At 46.0% G+C, this 20,967-nt stretch overlaps 1 protein-coding gene across 4 annotated transcripts in view; it reads left to right on the top strand.

Moving 5' to 3' along the window:
* Positions 1 to 20,967, top strand: part of JAZF1 (JAZF zinc finger 1) — a 340,087-nt gene that overhangs the window by 150,917 nt on the left and 168,203 nt on the right. Inside the window, exon 1 of one of the 4 annotated variants that reach the window (XM_042968829.1) lies at positions 18,260 to 18,441. The exons of the other annotated variants lie outside the window; for them this stretch is intronic. The gene's annotated coding sequence lies outside the window, so the exon portion shown is untranslated. Of the gene's footprint in view, positions 1 to 18,259; positions 18,442 to 20,967 lie in introns of those variants that run through there. 4 annotated transcript variants of the gene reach the window in all.

The raw sequence follows: 20,967 nt of genomic DNA, 5'->3' as shown, positions 1-20,967 counted from the left end.
GAACAAGAATTTCAAACAGAGTTTCACAAGAAATAACAATATTATAAAAAGCAGATGTTAAACAGTTTTGTTTAAAAAAGGAGAGATTATCTACATTATTTATAAACGTTTGAAAGAAAATAACAAATTCAATAGTACAGTTTTTATCTTTTCCTCTTTTCCTTCCTTTGAGTCCAGTTATGCAAATAAAATTATATGAATCATTTGCTTCACAAGTTCAAATCTGCATAGATTCCTAGTGTTGGAACTATAAATCCCTGAAAAATGAGTGTTTATCTGTGAGTAACGTTAATTAATTGAAGCACATCTTGTTATCTGCTAGGCCGTGTGGAGACAGCGTTCTTCCTTACATTGGGTCTGTTGATCTGGTGTTTAAAAGAACAGCTGCAAATCTCCTTGGTTGAGCCTGTTTGGGGCCAGCGAAATGAAACATGGACACTGACAATATTAGAATAAGTCCGTGGAAAGAAAATCCACAACACATAAACCCGGGGGTTGGGAATGATTATGGTCTTGAATTATCTATGTGGACGGTCCCACTGCATGGAAAATTCCCATTCTCCCCACTCTGTGTGTGATGCTGACCTGGTGGATCATTGCTAGTTGGATTTTTTTCCCCTCCGTTGCTTAATACAATTTGTAAGACTTAGCTGAGCTTCAGGACTTTTTCCACCGGAAGAAAAGAGTCTTTTTGTTCCCCCCACTTAAGATTGTAACATTGTGACGTCGGAAGGTAAAATTCCCAAATCTCTCTGTTCCTAATCAAGCACTGTCAACACGCATGTGACTTGAGGAGACGAGAGGAAGGAACGGGCAGAAGTTGCGGGGAGGGATATTGTCAGAAGACACTGGTGACAATTTCGCTCTCCACAAATGGAGTGAACCAGCTGGTAAAAAAGTTGCGTGTTGCTGGAGGCGTCCTGGAGATTTGAGGGTTCATTCAGAAGACTTGAATGGAGGTCACCTCTCCATCCCAGCTAACTCTGCACACTTATGATCCTCGGTAGAAGAATTTAGAAAGAGGGCTCGTTTTGACCGAGTGTGGTGACCTGGGCTCGGTTTCTTGATGAAATTAAGGTAAAAAGAATAGACACAGACAAATAAAAAATGGAAAATTCCTTCCCTTTCTTTCAGATGAAGAAACTGAGACTCCGAGAAGTGACATGACCTGTCCAAAGCCACACAACCACTTACTGAATTTGGGAATGAGACTCTGATCTCCTTCTCCACTTTTATCTCAGTCTCCCCTTCTTTTCCTGAGTCATTTTCAGAATATTTTGTACGAATCCTAAAACGAGGCTGAGGTCCAAACGTGTTGAAGCCCTTGCAATCCTGCACAGGTCGGTCATTGAAGACCGCTTGAGAGTTAAATTAAAATTGTCTTCCTTCGTCCTGCCCGGAGAACTGAAAAATAAAAGTCACGGATTCCTTCTCACTAAGCGGATCCCTTAGATATTTTCTTGAAATTCCTCAGCTTCTGTATCTTATTGTAGAGTTCACTTGCAAGAAAGCATAATATTTGTTGTATCTGAGACCATCTAGTCTGGCTGCTTTGTCTTACAGTCATAATTGTGTTTTAGGCAGAGGGTATGCAAGGTCTGCACGTCCCCCAGTGAATCTCTCAGCAGATTGATTTTCTCTGTATACCCTACTGAGGATCTGCTCAGCTGTGTGCTCTTGTCCCACAGGTCTAGAATCTTCCCAAAGTCACTTGGACCGCTGAACGGTGCACAGAGGAGAGTGGAAAGGAAGCTATTTGTGCCTGTTGGCTCCTGCTGTACCTAGAGAGAGTTTGTTCTGTTATGGGAGTTGCTAGGCTGTTCTCTGTCTTCCATATAGCTATGTATATTCTTTCCAGATGCTTCTCTGTATTCCTGACTATACTGCCCGTCCGTCTCCAGGAACACAGCCTCACCCCCAACAGGCCACTACCCAGAGTGCCAGAACAGAGTTAGACATCTCTAAGTGTCTAATAAAGGAGGATGGGAGCCACGGGCCTGCATTGTGAGGCAGTTTTCCTCCCCCTGTTGGGCAGGCTCTAGAATAACTTGTCGACCACATGGAAGCCAGAAGGCCCTCCAGAAATGATCCTGCTGTCTGTAAACTACAGAGCCTTTATCGAGGTGTCTTCTGAGTCCACAGCTGCCTGCAGGGGGGTAGGGGTGGGGGGGGGGAGGGGAGGGGAGGCATTAATTTACCACTTATATTTGCATCCTGGTTGTTCCCCAAAAATGAACCAGGACTATGATACCAGATAGGAGTGAGTAAGAAGGAGAACTTTCTGTTACTGCTATCCTTGAATACTATGAATGTCCCTGTTAACAGCATGACCCACAAGAAGATGTTTCACTTCAGAAGGTTAGATAGGTTTCCGTTTGTTACCATGTCCGTGGCCTGCTCATAAATATTTATCAAGTGGACTCCAATCTGGAGTTCATTCCGGGCTGGGCTGCTCTCCCAGCGGACTTTAGTCCATAATAGAATCGTAATTGTTGGCAGAGAGCACCATGATCAAATAACTGGTTTGGGGAAGGTTTGTTTTACTTTTATTTTCCCCCCCAGTTTTTATACACAAATGCACGGAGACAAAGAAACGTTGGAAATTCCCTGAGTGGAGTTGCAGGGGTCCTTAGCGATCATCTCACATACGTGCACTTACAAGGAGGCTGGAGGGATTCAGTCTGACTCTGTGAGCTGCATGGTTAGACGAAAAGATGATCTGCTTGCTGACTTGTTATAAATACACCTCCATCTGGTTAGAGATGCTTGGTGTGGCAGCCACATTTAATTTTCCCTTTTTTCTTTATTTTCATGTGTTTACTCTTGCGCATGCCTGTGGTCGGTTCTCAGAGTTTCAGCTGCTGTTACTTTAGAAACTGATATCGAGAATTACTCGGGACAACACTTGAATGCTTCGGTGGGGGATGAAACCCAGAAGGAGCCGTAGCATCAGGTTATATATTTTTTGACTTACCTGTTGCCGTTCTGTGTACTCTCTAATGAGCACGTGCTAACAATTTCTAAGCAGCAGGTCATAATTTCTGTCTATACTTTACCTTCCAGTTTATTCTTCCTGTTCCCTCCTTCCCAAAGAGGAAACAAGAAACAAAATCAACAATTAGGGAGAGGAACTCTAGGCCTGAATGGAGTGGCTCATTCGCTTTTAAGAGTTTAATTTCTCAGGAAATGCTAAGAAAGTTAGTTTTGATGACACCCTTTTTAATCTCTTAAATTTCTTTTATTTTTTCTAATTTTTTACTTTACTTGAGAGTAATGCCACCCTGATCTTTTTCAACTGCTTAACAGATAAATTGGGTCGACATGTCTATAATATGGCAATTTGAGGACAGTAATTGTTCAGCCCTCATGTTCTCTGCCTCTTGTTGCAAGTTTCCCTGTCTCACCCGCCGTGATGATATTTCATTAATACCCAGGCTAGTGAAGAAAAAAAAAAAAAAAATCATGCTTTCTTTTTAGGAAGCCATCGCATGTTTACCTTTTATTCAGTAACAAATTCCTTTCTGAGTGAGTGATTTCTCTTTTGATATTTCATACAGTTCCGTGTTTCCCTTAAGGGGGGCGATGGTGTCATTTGTGTATTGTTCTAGAAAGATCCTGGCATTTGCATTCAGAAGACCTGGGTCCAACTTGACCACACACCTGGGTGTGTGAGCATTGGCCGATCACTTTCAAGGTTTGGCCCCTGTTCTTTTCCTCTGTGAATGAAGGGAAAGAAGTTTGTCTCTTTTGTAAATCCTTTTTGGAATGGGGCAGGGTTAGGCATAATGAGAATATCTTCCCTACAAGGATGTCGTGAATATTACATGCTACATTACATAAATCACAAATCGCTGTATATATGTTAGTTACCTTCCTTCAAATTCAGTTTTCAGGGGTAACTGACCACCCTCGAAGACTGCCTACTAATATTCACAGTGACAAGCAGTGAGATATACTTATTTGGTCACGAAAGAAACTGAAAGTATTTCTTTGGGCTTCAGAACATTCCTCCCCCTGCTGTTTGTTTTAAAGGCAATGGGACGCCGTGTGTAAAGGTCTTGGCTAAAGAGAGCAAAATCCCCCCCTGAACCCAGAGAACTCATCAGCATTGCTCTGGGGGGTGGACTTGGCTTTAGACGCTTTTCAGTGCAAACAGAATTACAGTTTCTCAGTTCATTGAATCAGTCACTTCACCAAGATCTATATCAACTTTGTCTGCGTGTGTGGTTTGTGTTTTGCCTTGAAGCCGTGGAGCACAAACCATTTTGAAATTTATCTTGTCATGTTTTATTTCAGACAGTCAAGTGAAAGAGAATCCTTTTATAGTGGGAGAGATATTGGTATTCTTATGCGTCAGGACGAGCTGATTTTAAAACGAATTAAAAGTCCCTGTAGAGTGCCATCATTATAAATTTAGAAATCAGGGCTATTTCAAAATCAGGAAGGAAAGAGGTAAATCATTGCAGTATGGCATTGGAAAGAATTCATTCCGTCAAGCCCTCGGGACAGCATTAACCATGTAGCTGGTGTATTCTTGACTTTGTTGGCTGGGTTGGGGTGGGGGGCTGTTCTGTGGTCACATGACAGTAATTCCCCTAATCTCAGTGTTCCAAGCCCTCGCTGCTCATTAGTAGAACATCCTCCCTTTTTGAGGGCTTCTGCCCCCTGCCAGATAACTTTGCGAGTGTCTGTCAAGGCTTCTGTGTGCAGCCCAGTGTCCCCCAGGCCAAGTTCTGGGTCCCTGGCGTCTCATAAATAATCAGAACCACCGGCTGCCCCTCCTCTGCCCCAGCATCTGCTGCCGTCACCAGCCCTCTTCCCACCGTCCCCTGCCACTTTGCCAGTCTCAAGTTTATATTCCACACCACACAGCAGGCTCCACATCCAGAGTCTTCAACTCTTGGGAAATGTTTTCACTCCTGTGAACTTTTGATCCCATAGCAGAAGTGCAGTCAACGTCTGAGCAGTCTCCTGATTTTCACTTCTAGTCACCTTTTTATCAACTAAGTGGCAAGTACTTTCCTATGTTGTGGGGGTAAAGATGGAAAAGGAGAGCTAGAAGCTTATCATCTAGTGTGCTTAAGTGACTGTAACATAACCCACACTTAGGTAGGTCCTGGGCTACATTCAGCGTGAAAGGTGTTGCAGTGACGTCTTTAGAAAATAAAGATGGAGGGGCGTCTGGGTGGCTCAGTCGGTTAATTGTCCGGCTTCGGCTCAGGTCATGATCTCACAGTTTGTGGGTTCGAGCCCTGCGTCGGGCTCTGTGCTGACCGCTCAGAGCCTGGAGCCTGCTTCGGATTCTGTCTCTCTCTCTCTCTCTCTCTCTCTCTCTCTGTCTCTCTCTCTGCCCCTCCCCCATTCATGCTCTGTCTCTGTCTCAAATAAACATTAAAATTTTTTTAAAAAAGAAAAGAAAGATGGATGAGTCGAGGACCAAAAGAAATGCTGAGCCCACACCTGGTCTTAGGATGCTTAGACCAGTGGGGAGCTGACGAGAGGTGCCAGGCATGGCATAGAGACGTAGTAAGAACGTATGTTTGGGTTGCAGATAATCCAAGAATGGGTCCTTGGTGATCACGCCGCCTTCTAACCTGCTCATGACACTAGCCAGGTCATGGAGTCTCGCTATGCTCAGAATTATCCAAACTCCAGTATTTAAAGCTTCAGTCTCCTTGTGTTGGCTCTGAGACCTCGTCTGCAATGCATGAAGCACACACAGAGGCAGTTCTGTTGCTTCGAGGGCAGCTTTACCTCATATTCTAAACATATCAGACGGATTCTCGTTAAAGTGCAGGTCGGGTTTCACTTATCACAAACACAAGAGGAAACCCGATCGGTGAATGAGGTCTTGGGCCAGGCTCTCTCAAGCTGTCGTCCACACTAGCAAAGTAAGATGTGCTGTTTACAAACACACCAAAGCAGAGAATGCTTTGAGCAGAGCACAGCCGGGCTTCATTTCTTCTTTCTCTTTCATCGGGTCCCAAACTTATACGATGTATTTATTTTCTGTGGTTCTTACAAAGAATGCCCAATAACCTTCTTTTTAAATTTTTCAAATGGCCCGTCTGTGTATTTAGTTCTCGTCTAGTTCTCTCCAGGAGTATGTGTTTTCTTTCTTCGGTTTCTATCCAAAATGTGGCGACCCTTTATGGATCCTTACAGAGAACTCAGTGCCCGTGTGCAGGTTGAAGAAGAGGGAAAGGAGAAGGTGAGTGAGTGTGTAAGCACACGGAGGGGCCCATGCTGTGAATAGTGTATTTCACAGGTTTTATTTTTACAAATCCAGGATGAACTTTTACATGGGCCGTACCCAGGGGCGCCTGGGTGGCTCAGTCGGTTAAGCGTCCGACTTCAGCTCAGGTCACAATCTCACACTCCGTGAGTTCGAGCCCCGCGTCGGGCTCTGGGCCGATGGCTCAGAGCCTGGAGCCTGCTTCCGATTCTGTGTCTCCCTCTCTCTCTGCCCCTCCCCCGTTCATGCTCTGTCTCTGTCTCAAAAATAAATAAACGTTAAAAAAAAATTAAAAAAAAAAAAATTACATGGGCCGTACCCAGCACGTACTCGTAGATATGTTGCAAAGATTAGAGAACCAGCCCCCGGTCTTCACTTCTGGGTATGGGAGGCACTCCCGAGTGTTCTTGGAGAAGCGGAGCCTCCCACGTGTGGGAAGAGCATTCGCATTCTCCTACTGCAAGTCCCCCCATGTGACAAAGCCGAGATGCCTGCCTCTCCCTGGAGGATCTTTGTCGGGGAAAAGAAGCAGTCTCTAAGTGGAAAAAGTCCTGCCTACACACACATACGCGTACAAGTGGCCGACTCTACAGTCAGCGCTTGTGACGACAATGAGGTCTCACGGGGTCACTATTTGCCCCGCTTTCTGCTTCCCATCCTGAGAAGCTGTCGGGGGCTGAGGGGTGCGGTAGTTGGAGGGGGGTGTCTTCCCACAAAATGCCTTCTTCTTGTTCTGCCCATCACCCACTCACCATCCATCCTCCCTCTCTCTGTGTTTTTTTTAAGTTTATTTATTTTGAGAGAGAGAGAGAGACTGTGTGTGTGTGTGTGTGTGTGTGTGTGTGTGTCGCGCACGTGCAAGTGGGGAAGGGGTAGGGAGAGAGATTGAGAGAGAGAGAGAGAGAGAGAGAGAGAATCCCAAGTGCTCGATGAAGGTTCATATCCTCATCATGGGAACAGTTTAGGTCAGACTTGACAATCGTCTTAGTAAATGTTTACGAAATACCATTGGTCAGGACCAAAACAGAAATCAAAACTTTTCTTCTCTTCTCCCCCTACACCAAAAGAGAGGGAGACATTATTTAAAGTGTAAGTTTTAAACCAACACAAAGATCAATGAAAACTATTTTGAAGTCAAGATGGTGACTGACGACCTGTACTTTGCATTGTAAATAGCAGAAAGGTTTGTAGTAACTCATGCCCTTTTTTTTAGCACTGGAAGTCTCCAACTGACAAATAGATAATGTGAAATTTACAAGACCTTCCTCGCTTCCTTCCAAAAAAGAAGGAAAGCCAAAACTGGGACGTATTAACAGCCCTGACTCAGGCAGCGTCATCTGTAACAAACCCACTCACCTTGGAGTTCTACCTGCACGAGGCATCGTTGCTTTTCTGACGAAGGCACCGCTCTGTCTTGGGTGGTGTGGTAAAACCCCACAACTGCGAGAGCCAGACTGAAATTTTCCAAGTCTCTCCTTTTGGCAGTGAACCTAGCTGCAGAAACATCTTAGTTGTACGCGACATTTAAAACTGTTTATCTCTCACTCCTGTCCACATTGATTTGTTTGTACTCCATGCCTGCCTTCCACAAGCCTGTAAAATTTCGGCCACATGACGCTCGGGGCTGAGGCTGCCTTCTATATATGTATATTTAAACTGAACGCTCCTCTTCAATTCTTTTAAAAACATTCTCTACCCTGTGCCAACCGCTCGGAGGGCTCTTTGCCTTCTTGGTTTGCTGAGATTTAAATCTAGAGATGCAAAACCCACAGCGTCCTTGTCCGTGTTCTCTGCATCTCATGCTTTTGCATCCTGTTGTAAGGCAGTCAGGCTGCATTATCGTCTTGCTGTCTTATGTGTTCGATCTTGAAAGTAAAAGTGCTTTCAACGGGAAATAACCTGAGGTCGGCGCTTCCACCAGGGAGGGCTCTGTCCCACCGCCTTTGTGGGACTTTCAAGGAATATGTGCTTTACTTAGAATCAGTCCTCCAGCTCACCCTTGTGATCTTCCCTCCACTTCGAAACGAACACCAGTCAGTGCTTAGGTAAACATACAATTCACCGCCTTGGCAGCAAACTTGGTTCTGATTACTTCAAGTGAAACTAACAAGTGACATCACTTTGTTTCCTTTTTGCTTTTTTACAATTAAGTTAGAAAATGTTGGGAAAAAATCTGAACACAGGTTGAAAACTATGTCTGAGTTGCCTCACATTTTTAAAAAATGGTCCTCATTTCATACAGTGACTTATTTCCATGGAATTTCATAGATTTCCCCACTGTAGTCTCCCACTCTCTGCCTAGGTGTTTCCATGCTCTGCAGCCCTTTTTATCCACCAGGCGCCTGCATAGGGTACTGAAAGTCAGCAGCTGCCTTTGTAGTAACTTCCCAGATGAGCCCAATGTGCTCTGTTGCACGTACGTGATAGGTGATTATTTAAGAGGGGATTTTTAGAGGACTTGTCTTTTCATCTGTTAGCAATTCCTAACAACAAAGAGAAGCGTCGTGAATCAGACACCCAGTCTCGATCGCACTGCCTCATCATCACCCTTTGGCCTTCGTTCTTAGAATATTTCATAAGTTTCTGCCAAAGTTTTCTGAATAAGACATGGCCATGTTATTTAACAGTCCAGCATAAAAATGAATGGTTGGTTTTATAGGAGGTAACTTTGACTTGGCAGGACCTTGCAAGCGAGAGTCTTATGCTGGGAAAGGGTTTTCCTCCCTGGGGCCATCCTCTAAAAGGATTCAGCAAAGTCCCTTGAATTACTCCAACCCCCACAAGTGAAAAAACGCAAGGAGGGTATTTCAGGAAAATGGATATTAACAGATGACGTTTGCATGATTTTGCTTTGAGTTATGTATATTGTTTTAAATACTTTGCAAAATAATTTTTTCTCTTAATATGTAGAAATAAAGGGGCACCTGGGTGGCTCAGTTGGTTAAGCATCTGACTTTGGCTCAGTCATGATCTCACAGTTCTTGAGTTCGAGCCCTGAGTCGGGCTCTGTGCTGACAGCTCGGAGCCTGGAGCCTGTTTCAGATTTTGTGTCCCTCTCTCTCTCTCTCTCTCTCTCTCTCTCCTCCTCCTCCTCCTCTTCCTCCTCTTCCTCCTCCTCCTCCTCCTCCTCCTCCTCCCCCTCCCGTGCTCATGCTCACGCGCTCTCTCTCTCTCTCAAAAAGAAAATAAACATTAAATTAAAAAAAAAATAAAGAAGCTTGGGGCAGTCAGTTAAGCGTCCGACTTCGGCTCAGGTCATGATCTCAGAGTTCATGGGTTTGAGCCCCGCGTCAGGCTCTGTGCTGACAGCTCAGAACCTGGAGCCTGTTTCAGATTCTGTGACTCCCTCTCTGCCCCTCCCCTGCTCACGCTCTGTCTCTGTCTCAAAAATAAATAAACATTAAAAATAAATTAAAAAAAAAAAAAAAGAAGCTTGACGGCCGCCTGGCTGGCTCAGTCAAAAGGGCACATTGACTCTTCATCTCAGAGTTGCAAGTTTGAGCCCTGTGTTGGATGTAGAGGTTATTTAATAAATAAGCTTAATTTTTTTTTTCAATTGAGCAACTCGTGGGTGTCTGTGTACCCAGAAAACTGTCGGAAATGAAAGCTCTTGTTTTAGATGAAAATTTTCCATTTTATTTTCAAGCAGTACAGTTTTCACTGTTTGTTATCTGTCTCTTCCCAACTGTAATGAAAGGTCCATGATGGCATGGGTTTTTGTCTGTATTTTTAGTTCGCTTCTGCTTCCCCGTCACCCTGAGCGATGGCTGGCATTTAATAGACACTCTACATGTTTGTTGTATGAATGAGTGCTTGCCTAGCATTATTCACCAACACTTGATGGAGTCGTTAAGGCAAAGGAGCCGTTTTCCAATTGAGATGGCAAATCCTGTCATTATTTGTGATAATTACATGCACTGATACTATTACTCTAATATCAAATACTGTATGGACCTTAAGAATACAGCCATAATGTAATTTGTACCATTTTGGAAAGTAGCAATAACACGGTTAAAGTAGATCCCCAGATAATACTCGAGTGAACTCTTTGGTCCTTGGATTTTTCAAAATCCTTCCACTTAAACTATAATAGTTCTAAGGAACAATCATTTGAGCCTACCCTAGCCTTTTTTTTCGAGAAGGCAACAAGCAATAAAATACCCAAAGGTTAGGAAAAAAAAGGGATGATGATGATCGGGGTAATTTAGATTTGGCTGAATAATGTTACTTTGCAGAGACACATCTGACACTAGGTTGTTGGTTCGTATCGAACTTGGACCTGTTTTGATGAAGGTCATTTCCAGGGCCTTTGCAGTTCCAGAGACCAGATTTTCCAATAAACCGGCAGATACGGAGGGTAGACAAAATTCCACTGTAATGTCTTTGCGATCATCTGGATTTTATAATGCAATATGCTCAGAAATAGGCTCCCCCCCCCCCACTACTCAAAGATTAATTTGCAAGCTGTATTGTGCTTGTGCAATCAAGGGCTCACACCCCTTTCTTTCACCTTCACACCCCATACTGTAGCGAAAGAAAACAGGCATTGGGACTGAATCCCAGCCTCCCACTACTTACATGGCATTACCTTAGATGAGTCTTTTGCATTGATGCCCCTTACTTAAGTCCTTCACCGTAAGAAGAAAACGCAGTATCTGCTTTGCAGAGTAGTTACCAGGATTAACTGAGATAATGTAAGTACAGAGCCTGTTGTAGAGTAGGTCCTTGAAGACATCTTTGCTGCCTGCCTTCCCCTTTACAGTGTATGGTTTATGTCTCCCTGGATTGAAGTTCTGAGGGAAAAATGTTCTCCCCACCCCCTCCACCTCCATTACCATTTCCCTGTTCTTTTTTCGTTTTTAGATTTATTTATTTAACCAATCTCTACCTAACGTAGGGCTCAAACTCCCAACCCCGAGATCAAGAGCTGTATGCTCTGCCGACCGAGCCAGCCAGGCATCCTGTCATTTTCCTGTTCTTCAGGAGCCCTGGCATGGAGTCAAAGGCAGCGTTTCCTACACTTTTGCATTTCACGGGCCAGTAAAATTTTTATCAAAAAAACTTTATCAACATAGTCATGCTAACTTTCCTTGTGTCAGTAAAAGACTTTAAAAAAATGATACCATCTGCTGTCACAAATCGTTTCACAAAAGATAGGATATTTTTATAACCAAACCAGAGTATGACCTGCAAATAAAGAACTGTCCTTGGGGCGCCTGGGTGGCTCGGTCGGTTAAGCGTCCGACTTCGGCTCAGGTCATGATCTCGCGGTCCGTGAGTTCGAGCCCCGCGTCGGGCTCTGTGCTGACAGCTCGGAGCCTGGAGCCTGTTTCAGATTCTATGTCTCCCTCTCTCTCTGACCCTCCCCTGTTCATGCTCTGTCTCTCTCTGTCTCAAAAATAAATAAACGTTAAAAAAAAAATTAAAAAAAAAAAAAAAAGAACTGTCCTTGACATGTCTTGTCTCTTACTAGAGATCAGAAACAGGATAGGGACGGGCATTTAGGAACCACTTTTTTGTGGCATCCCACACAAAGAAAGAGGATTTTCTTCTTTCCCATGGAAGCAATACTACTCTCTAAGTGCGCCTTTTGTGGAACAGCCACGGAGACTGGCTTGAGGATGAGTTCCGTAGTCCTGTCCATCTATCCAGGGACAGGAGACAGTCCCCACCACACACACACACACACACACACACACACACACACACACACACACACACAGACATGAGCCCACTCAGCTGTTACTACTTAGGGGCCTGAGTCTGTGCTGAGCCCGGGGCTTGGAGACTTTCACCAGCCCTAAATGCTCATAAATTAAAGAGTCTGTTTTGAAACATGGGTAATGGAAAAAGACACACTGGCAAATATGGGGGAAGGTGTGAAACCCATCTGGGGCAGCAAATCAAATCAGTTTCTAACCTGATGCAGTGGAAAACCGAGGTAAAGGGTGGATAGTAAGTCTTGGGGCTTCAGCCACTCTGTAGACATCTCTTTCTAACCAGTCGGCATTAAGGAGCCACTTGTCCCCCTTTCCAATGTCGGTCATTCGGGAAAAAATACTTTATTTGGTTCTGTTCAGTTGAGGGAACATTTGGTAAGTGACTACTAGGTATAGCGTTCTATGTTAAGGGCGGGATACTGGGTCTTTCAAAGCTGGCCCGTTGCCTTGAGAATTATTCTTTTGACAGACGCACAAATGGTACAGGCCACTTGTGTTTGTTTAGGCTTGGGAAAAAAAAAAAGCATTTGTGTGGTGCTGGCCATCATAACACTAATGATATTGCCGCTGTGGGTCCGGTTCCCCTACAATGAGATACGTTTTTCAACCTGCATCTCGTGCACGTGTTGGAGGCATTGCAGTCTCTTGAAGGGACCCGGGGCTCCAGCGGAGAAGGAGCCCACAGGGGGGCTCCAAATCAGAACTCTTGTTGGGCCACAAGTGCCACAGACTGTCAGTTTGGTGCCCTGCAGGTGAGAGGTTTTTGTGTCGGTGCCACATTCCCCTTCTCTTATTTTCGTATCCCTCTCTGGCTCTGGTCCGGGACCGAGTCAGAAAACCAGGGTGCCTCTAAGGCTTAGAGCAGGTGGTTGAGGCTAGCTCCGGGCTCCAGAGAAGAATGCTTTTTGTACTGACTTCATCCTCCCTCGGAGCCCTTTTCCTTAGCTTCCTCTTTAGAAGTATCTTGTTGCTACTGGCAACCGGATGAGATTGTTAAGCTTGGGACCAGACCCAACAAAGCCTCCTGACTGGCTGTCATCTAGACCTTAAAGCTAGAGGGTAGAAGAAATCCTCATGACCAGGGCGACAGTGAGTTCTGCTTTGTCCTGGCCCGACCCGCTGTACACATTTGGCCTGGCGTGATTATTAATCGTGTCCCCTTTCGCTCTGAGAGGGTGTCCCGGTGGTCTGGACAACAAAGGATCTGATCACTCTACTTGTGAGTCACTGACATATAACCACCCTGCCTTCCTCGTGGGAAGTGTGGTGCCAAAGCTCGGAAGAGTCACCATGTGCATTTGGCTACAGTAACCCCCGCCCCACCCTGCCTCTCATGAACCTGTAGCCGCTGTGGAAGGCTGGTCTAGAATTGAGGGTTTCAGCAACTTGGCCGGAAAACTTTCCATTTCACACAAGTCCAACATCTGGTGGTGTGAGGGCCATCCAAGACTAAATATACCACCAAACCAGAAATGATGGTCTAGGAGCTGAGGGTATGGTTTCAAAGTAGAATCCTAAACCCCAGATTGGGCTCTCGGCCAATCTGCTCTAACAGACAGTATCCCCCAGCTTGCCAGAGCTAGTGTATTTTCAAATGACCTGTTTTTCTTTTTAGACATTAAATGGTACAGTAGAATGAGTCGGAGTGTGGACACGCACTCAGATTAGAGCTTGAATATCCTTTTGGTTTTTGTGTTTTGTTTGTAATGTTTACGGGTTCATTTTTGAGCGAGGGAGAGACGCTCTTACTCACCTCTCTGCTCCAGGAGGGCGGGAACACCGTCCGTCTGGTTCCCTTCACCATTACCTCCGGCATCTAGCCCCCTTCCGGACTTATTAACAGACACCCTGAAATTCTTATGAGTGTTTTCTGAGTGAATGAGTAGTTGAAGGCGGGCTAATCATTAAATTCTCTCCCCAGGGGTTAAGTTAGGTCAGGTCGATAAAGTGGTTCCAAACTTGAAAGTCATACATGTAATAGCGTTGTGTCTACCCAACAAATTTTATTCTCGCTAATGTGGTGCACGTGATCTCTTGCATCGAGTATTATTTAGATACCAGGAATCTGGACCTTCGGAATTCACTTCTCATTCTTCAGGTAACTTCTTGATGTCCACTCGAAGCTCCAAGTTTCCCTCATGAATAAAAACCAAATTTAAAAAGTGCTTTGAGGGGCGCCTTGGGTGGCTCAGTCAGTTAAGCATCCGACTTCGGCTCAGGTCATGATCTCACGGTTTGTGAGTTCGAGCCCCGCGTCGGGCTCTGTGCTGACAGCTCAGAGCCTGGAGCCTGTTTCAGATTCTGTGTTCTCCCTCTCTCTCTGCCCCTCCCCCACTTGCACTCTGTCTCTCTCTGCCTCAAAAATAAATAAACATTAAAAAAAATTTTTTTTAAAGTAAATAAAAAGTGCTTTGAAATTATGGCATTTTCAGAAATAGCTTTTGCAGGAGCTCGGTTGTGTCCGTGATAGCCAAGGTGTGGCAATGGGAATGATTTCAGTGAAACTATCATTCTGTATATTGGGAGAAGGAGGGGAAACTACTAACTTATTAGCAATGCCAACTTATCTCTGAAATCGTAGTGCTTCATGGTCGGACTCAGCTCTTCGTTCATGAAACCCTCTCAAGACCGTGGTCCTCTTATCTCCCTTTTGAGCCCCTTACAGACATTTTTGTTTCTACTACTCCTTTTCACAAGCATTAGCGTAGACCGTTATTTATTTCTCCTGTGTGTTGTCACGTATCCTCAGCTAAAGCACAGGCTTTGGGAGAACATGGGTTTCATCTCACGTGTCTTATGATACCTCTTAGTGTCGAGCTCAGCTTTGTGTACTAAATGGGTGCTCAGTAATTTTTTTTTATGAAGAGTGAAATATTAAACAAGATCTTTCAGTTATACTACGTGGAAAGATAAAACTGACCCCATATTAAAGAATATAGCGGGGGCGCCTGGGTGGCTCGGTCGGTTAAGCGTCCGACTTCAGCTCAGGTCACGATCTCGTGGTCCGTGAGTTCGAGCCCCGCATTGGGCTCTGGGCTGACGGCTCAGAGCCTGGAGCCTGTTTCAGGTTCTGTGTCTCCCTCTCTCTCTGACCCTCCCCTGTTCATGCTCTGTCTCTCTCTGTCTCAAAAATAAATAAACGTTAAAAAAAATTAAAAAAAAAAGAATATAGCAAAGTGCACAAACTTAGCTGTGCTTTGGATAGTTATGGGTTAACTTTTATTTTCTGTAATCTTCTACATTTCCCCTTTTTTCTACGGTCAAACCATCTTTTTATGATGCACGAAAAGACATGTTATTTTTTTTTTTTTAAAGAAGGTACTTTGGGGCCCTTTCTATCATTAGAGCCTTGTTAGGAAAAGATCTGGGGGCTAGATGATCTTATTGTAACATCATTTACCCATGTGTTAGGATGGTTGGGACGAGGTGGTGCTGACTTCATTATTTTGGTGGAAATTTGCAAAGGTTTAGTCTGGAAAAGCAGTTAAGGGCTGGGCCACTGCAGTGTGTTTCTGGAGCTGTGCTTTAGAACTGAGAAGTTACATAATGTGGAGAATAGGACGATAACCTAATTTTCTTAACAAATCCCTTACAACATATTTGTGTGGAGATATTGTGCAATCCTCTCTGCCTTGTCCCAGGCGTTTCTTCAGGTCTTTGCGCCTGGATTTCATAGGAAGCGACAGCGAGCAGGTGGGGCTCTGATAGCGATCGTCCTTCATTGAGTCTGTCTCGTGTCTCTCCACTTATTATCTCATTTAATCATCGCAGCAGCCAAAGGAGGCAGGTACTGTTCTTTACTCACATTTTACTGATGGGGAACCTGAGACCAGAAGAGCTTGATTCATTTGCCCAAAGTGACCCGTCATAGTGAGGCACCGGCATCCGCTGTGCACAGCCCTCTCTGCTGCATGCGTTGTTGACATGTGGCCCATGCCCCCAGGTAGCCAAAATAACCTCTGGGGAGAGAGGGTACAGAGATGAAAAATCTAGGTGGTGTTGAGTCAGGCAACACCTGGGGAGCACAGAAAAGGCACGGGCTGGTCAGGTGCCTCAGCCCAGTGCTCGGTAACCTCCGTTTCCCCAGCCTAGCCCCGCCCCCCAACTCCTGTCCTTGACCATCATGCGCCCACCGTGCTCGCACACACTCCTGCTTTTGCGGCCATCTCCCTGCACCTGCTGCTCCCTCCAGCTGCTAACAACGATCATTATCATCTGTGTGTCCTTAGTGTGTGCGGAGCCATCACTTGGCACGTTACTGCGTTCTCTCCTCAGAACTATAGTATGAAAGGAGTTAGTGTCCCTGCTTTTCAGATGCGGAAAATGAGGTTTTTGAGAGCTTGGGTAACATGCTCAGATGTGTAGTTAGGAAGTAACGGGCCTAGGAATTGAGTCCTGTTGTTTCTGAATCCCCAGGCCCGTGACTTTAACCACTCTGCTGTAAATGCCTTTATGCCCATCTTTATTTGCACCAAGCTCTCATCCGAAAACACAGACACTGCACAGAAGCCTTTCCTGGCGTCTCCCACGCCAGAACTCTCCCGGCCCATGCTGGCCTTTCTCCACGTCTCCTTTGCTTTTTTGGTACCGGGACCCACATCTGCCTCCTCTTGGGCCGTGTGCTCTCTGAGAACCCCCAAGCGCTTTGAAGGCAGCTAGACACTCAATACAACGTGGGATTCTGCAGGACGGAGGGATCTGGGCATGCATCCGTGACCGGGTTGCTCCTTGGGTATGGTTGCAAAGAGAAATTTAATTTTGAAATTCTGAAGAACCAGGTTATTTTTCTATTTCCTTCCTTCCTCTCTTAGATCTCATTGGGGAAGGGGGAGGGAGGGGTTGGTATTTGAAAGCTCCAGCTGCCATTTTCATTTCACTTTTAAAACAACCACTAAGTTTTAGGAACTCTCCTACCCGAAATCTCAGGTGCCAGATAAGAACGGCTCAGCCAAGAGTTGCACGTGCTTGAAAACAGTGACATTTATGAGAAATACCAGCACTGACCCAGTCAGAGCCCAAATGCCAATGTCTCCAGCATACGTGTTCCTTGATGCTTGAGCAGCTACCTTTCCTCACTTCTGTTTCCATGGTGTGAAAACAGCGAGCCTGTGGTTGAAACAACATTTGAAGTTTTTTAAATGCTGCAAAATTGACAGATGGTAGTAATATTAATATGCAGGTCCGTTTTGCTTTGGGGCCACCTAAGTGTCATGATATTTGCAGCCACAAGATGTCAGTATGGTATCAGTCCTGAGTGTCAGAATGCCTGCTGGGCTTCCCTCAGTTTATAAATCATAACAGGAAGACACAGTCAAGGCCCTGGGATTGCCTCACCCCTTTCTTTCTGCTGCAGTATTAGCCCACATACTGCCTTTCCTATTAATTTTCCCTGTGCAATTTTCCATTGGCTCACACCTCATCAGGAGGCTTTTCTTAGCCCTCTCTCTAAATTTAAATACTTTCCTAACTCCTACTTAGGTCACAAATAAGCTCAGGAATCCCCCGCCATCCCCCCCCCCCCATTCTGGTGTTCTCAGCGCTTGAAAAAATGTGCAGAAGGATGTAGGTGACAGCGTAGTTTTGTCTCTCATCCGAGGGGGGGTTTTAAGTAGTTCAGGATGGGGGAAAAAACACTGTCGCTAGCGATAGTACCGTTGGGGGTGGGTTTCTCTCTTCTCCCCTCCTTCTCTTTCCGCAAAAGCTTAACCTAGAGAGAAAAACGTTAGGAGCTTGTGTAAACGAAACAAGGGAAGCTGGTGCTCAGGGAAGAACACACATGCTGAGGCCCTGGTGTGCTTCTATTAGTCTTCACCGCGAGGTAGGAGGTCTGTTCGCCCCTTTTTTTTCTGAGGAGGAAAGATGGACTACTCTTTCCCGTAGCCCGTTACCTAGTAACTCGTAAACCGGTGGCACCACCTGGATTTGGACCTGGGTCTGGTTGTCCCCAGAGCCTGTGCCCACCGACAGGCTGATAACATTACCCTTGCTCAATGGTGTGTGTCCTTTGAAAAAAAAAAAAAAAAATCGAGGAGGAGCCTTAAGAATCCCCTGCATGCCCTGGACCGCAAATATGTGAAGTCCTGGCCACACAGAAGATACAATGTTGTGAAGAATACAAAGACCCCATTAAATCTGTTTTCTGCTCTCGAGAAGCAAATTAGGTCAAGGAAGGAGACAGGAAAGGGCATGTATACACAGGTCGATAGAAAACAATCAGAGGGCAGTGACATTTCCTTGTCATAGTGGAGGGATGGGAAAGCAGAAGGTGAGCTCCAGTGCAGGGTGAGCTCCGGTCCAGGGCGAGCTCCAGCCCTTCCGCGGGCTCTTTATTAGCTCAGCCTTAAATAAATCTGCTAAATGAAAAGAGCGTTGCTAAGGTGGCCTCTACCCTGACATTCTGTGGTTCTAAAATGGAATAGGAGAAGGGGGACATAATCCAAGCCGGTAGAGGTTGTCACCCATGCATGGCTTTGTAAACCAGACACGGTAAGATTATGCTTAATCCTCTCTTTAGGTGGTCTGGTGCAGGGAGGACAGGTGAGAGCAAGACAGCAGGGCCGGCATGGTATGGCCGGACCGGCTCCAGTTTCCCAGTCCACGGCTTAGATGTGCAGGAGAGCAGATCTGAAGCTTCTGGAAAGATTTGGTAGGGGAAATAGCAGAGCGCTTCTGGAATATAACTTTAGAAGTACTGTGTCAGTGTGAAGAGCTTGGCGAGGATAAACAGAGGAGCCACAAGGATGACTGAACATTTGAAAAATAAGACCTGAGAGGAGAGGTTAGAGAAACAGGGGTTATGTAACCTGGAGCTCCTCAGAGGTGACTTTGGCAGGCTTCTTCGAGAACAGGACTCTCAGTATCTCAGTACAGGGAGCCGTCACTGACCCTGTTTGTCCATATCGAGTGAGGACAGACTCCGGCCGAGCCATGAAAATTTTAGATTTGATCCGCGGAAAAGTCTTCCCTGCGTGGCAGCTGGGAAACATGGACGACATCGTGGAGAGAAGTTTATAGAATTTTCTTTTCTTCCTTTCTTTCAAAAAAAAAAAACAGAATACAGTAGGCCCTTTTTCTAATTATCTGGCTGGAGGATAGGCGTAGCCTGTCTCTATAGAATATTTTGTATCTCCTACTGTGAATGTTTGGCCTGAAGGGGACTTGATTGGCCCAGACAATATGAGGTTTCATACAGTACTGAATCGCGGGGGCCTGGGTAGCTCAGTGGTTAAGCATCTGACTTCAGCTCAGGTCATTATCTCACAGTTGGTGAGTCTGAGCCCCACTTCGGGTAAAACATGAGACCTGGGTGAGCCCTTCTCTCGGCCCCATGTGGTATCGATTCCCGCCCCCCTCTCTCCACCCCTTGCTCACTTGCGCCCTCTCTCTCTCAACAAAAAAATACAGATATAGATATAGATATACTGTGTATAATAATGGTTTCTGGAGAGGATGGCCATATAAATTTTTCTGATCTGCAAACACTTTGGGCAATGAAAGGGGATGCTGTTAATAAAATGACATTGTCCCCAGCAAACAGTAACACGTGGTCACCCTGATTCTGAGGATATCTTGTTAGAGTAATTTTCTTAACATACAAATCTCACGTTGTCTCCTGCTTCTGTGGCTTCCCATGGCACTTACGGTAAAACCCACACTGTGTTCAGTGTGCCACAAGGGCCTGTGCGAGCTGGCTCCCGCCCCTCTCTGGGCCTTGGCCCTGTGCTCAGTTCCTTGAGCACGCTTAGCACACGCCCACCTCCAGGCCTTTGCCCGTGCTGTGCCCTCCACCGGGAGCCTCGCTCTCCCCGTCCCTTTGCCTGGCCGGCTCCTTGTCATCCGTCCCCTTTCTCCAGACAACCTTTCTGACCTCTTTGCTGTCGCTCTCCTCATCCCCCAACCTGCTCCCTTCAAAGAAATGGCCACACGTTGACATTCTTCCCTATTGGTTATCTTTGGCTGTCTTCCACCAAAACGTACACACCATGAGGGCAGGAATCACATCTGGCCAATTCACTGGTGACACGTCAGTGCCGCACTCAGGCGCCCAGGCACCCAGGAAGGGGGGAGGAGTGTGCTCCATCCGTGCGGCCCCCGTGACTCACCACGCGTGACCCCACCGGGACCGATTAATCTCCCGACTTTCCTTTGCAGCCAGAAGTGCTAAGGTTCGAAAATAGGAATCGGCTGCTTTATAGAAATTCTCTCATTCAGCCGAATTGGCCGCACATTTAGAGTACACAGCCCTGGGCTCACAGACGCCCCAAACAGCCCCTGTCCTCGAACGTGGGGTACCTAGCTGGGGCGGCAACACAGAACCGTTAACCAGCTTAAGGAATGGTATATTTGAAGGGCCAGTTAAGAGATCAGAACTGTCCTTCCAGCTTCCCAACCTCCGTTCTAGGTTTCTTCCTGACGTTGTACGCGTAGTTGTGTGTACTCCCTTATTCCCTCATTGGCGTTTTCCCTTCCCGGAATGTGGGCTCCACCCCGAAGGGATTTTCAGGACCCGGCACATAGTAGGTGTTCAATAAATATTTTGTAGCGAAAGAATGAATGGGGTGAAAGAAAGCAGAGAAACCCTGGCTGCATTTAGGACTTTAATGGGCCCTTTCGGGCTAGGTTGGATCTGACTCCACTGTGGGGTAGAGGGACAACAGCTCAGAGTGGGATAATGGCACAGGTGAGGGGAAAGAGAAGCCAGTAGGTACAAGATGCCGACTTGTGTGGGGTAGAGAACAAACCGGCAAGTTTTCAGTTTTATTTATTGAACTCCCAAATGATGTTCCTTGCCCTCCCCACCGCCCCCCCCCCCCATCCTCACTCATTTGGTCTGGGCGAGGCCCCACGCAGAGGTGTCGGGGGAAGGCTGGCCGCCACACACACATTCCTTGGTTTTGGCGCTGGAACAGCCAAGCGAAAATAGCCAGCCTCGGGAACATGTGGGCAGCCGGGAACGTCCGAGATTCCGGGGACTAGAATGCAGTGTACGGGCTCTGCCCAGGCCTCTCGGCC

This window comes from Panthera tigris, chromosome A2 (genome assembly GCF_018350195.1).
Source record: "Panthera tigris isolate Pti1 chromosome A2, P.tigris_Pti1_mat1.1, whole genome shotgun sequence".
NCBI classification, from domain to species: Eukaryota; Metazoa; Chordata; class Mammalia; order Carnivora; family Felidae; genus Panthera; species Panthera tigris.
The sequence above is the reverse complement of the archived record's forward strand: the minus strand, read 5'-3'. Positions and strand labels throughout refer to the sequence as shown.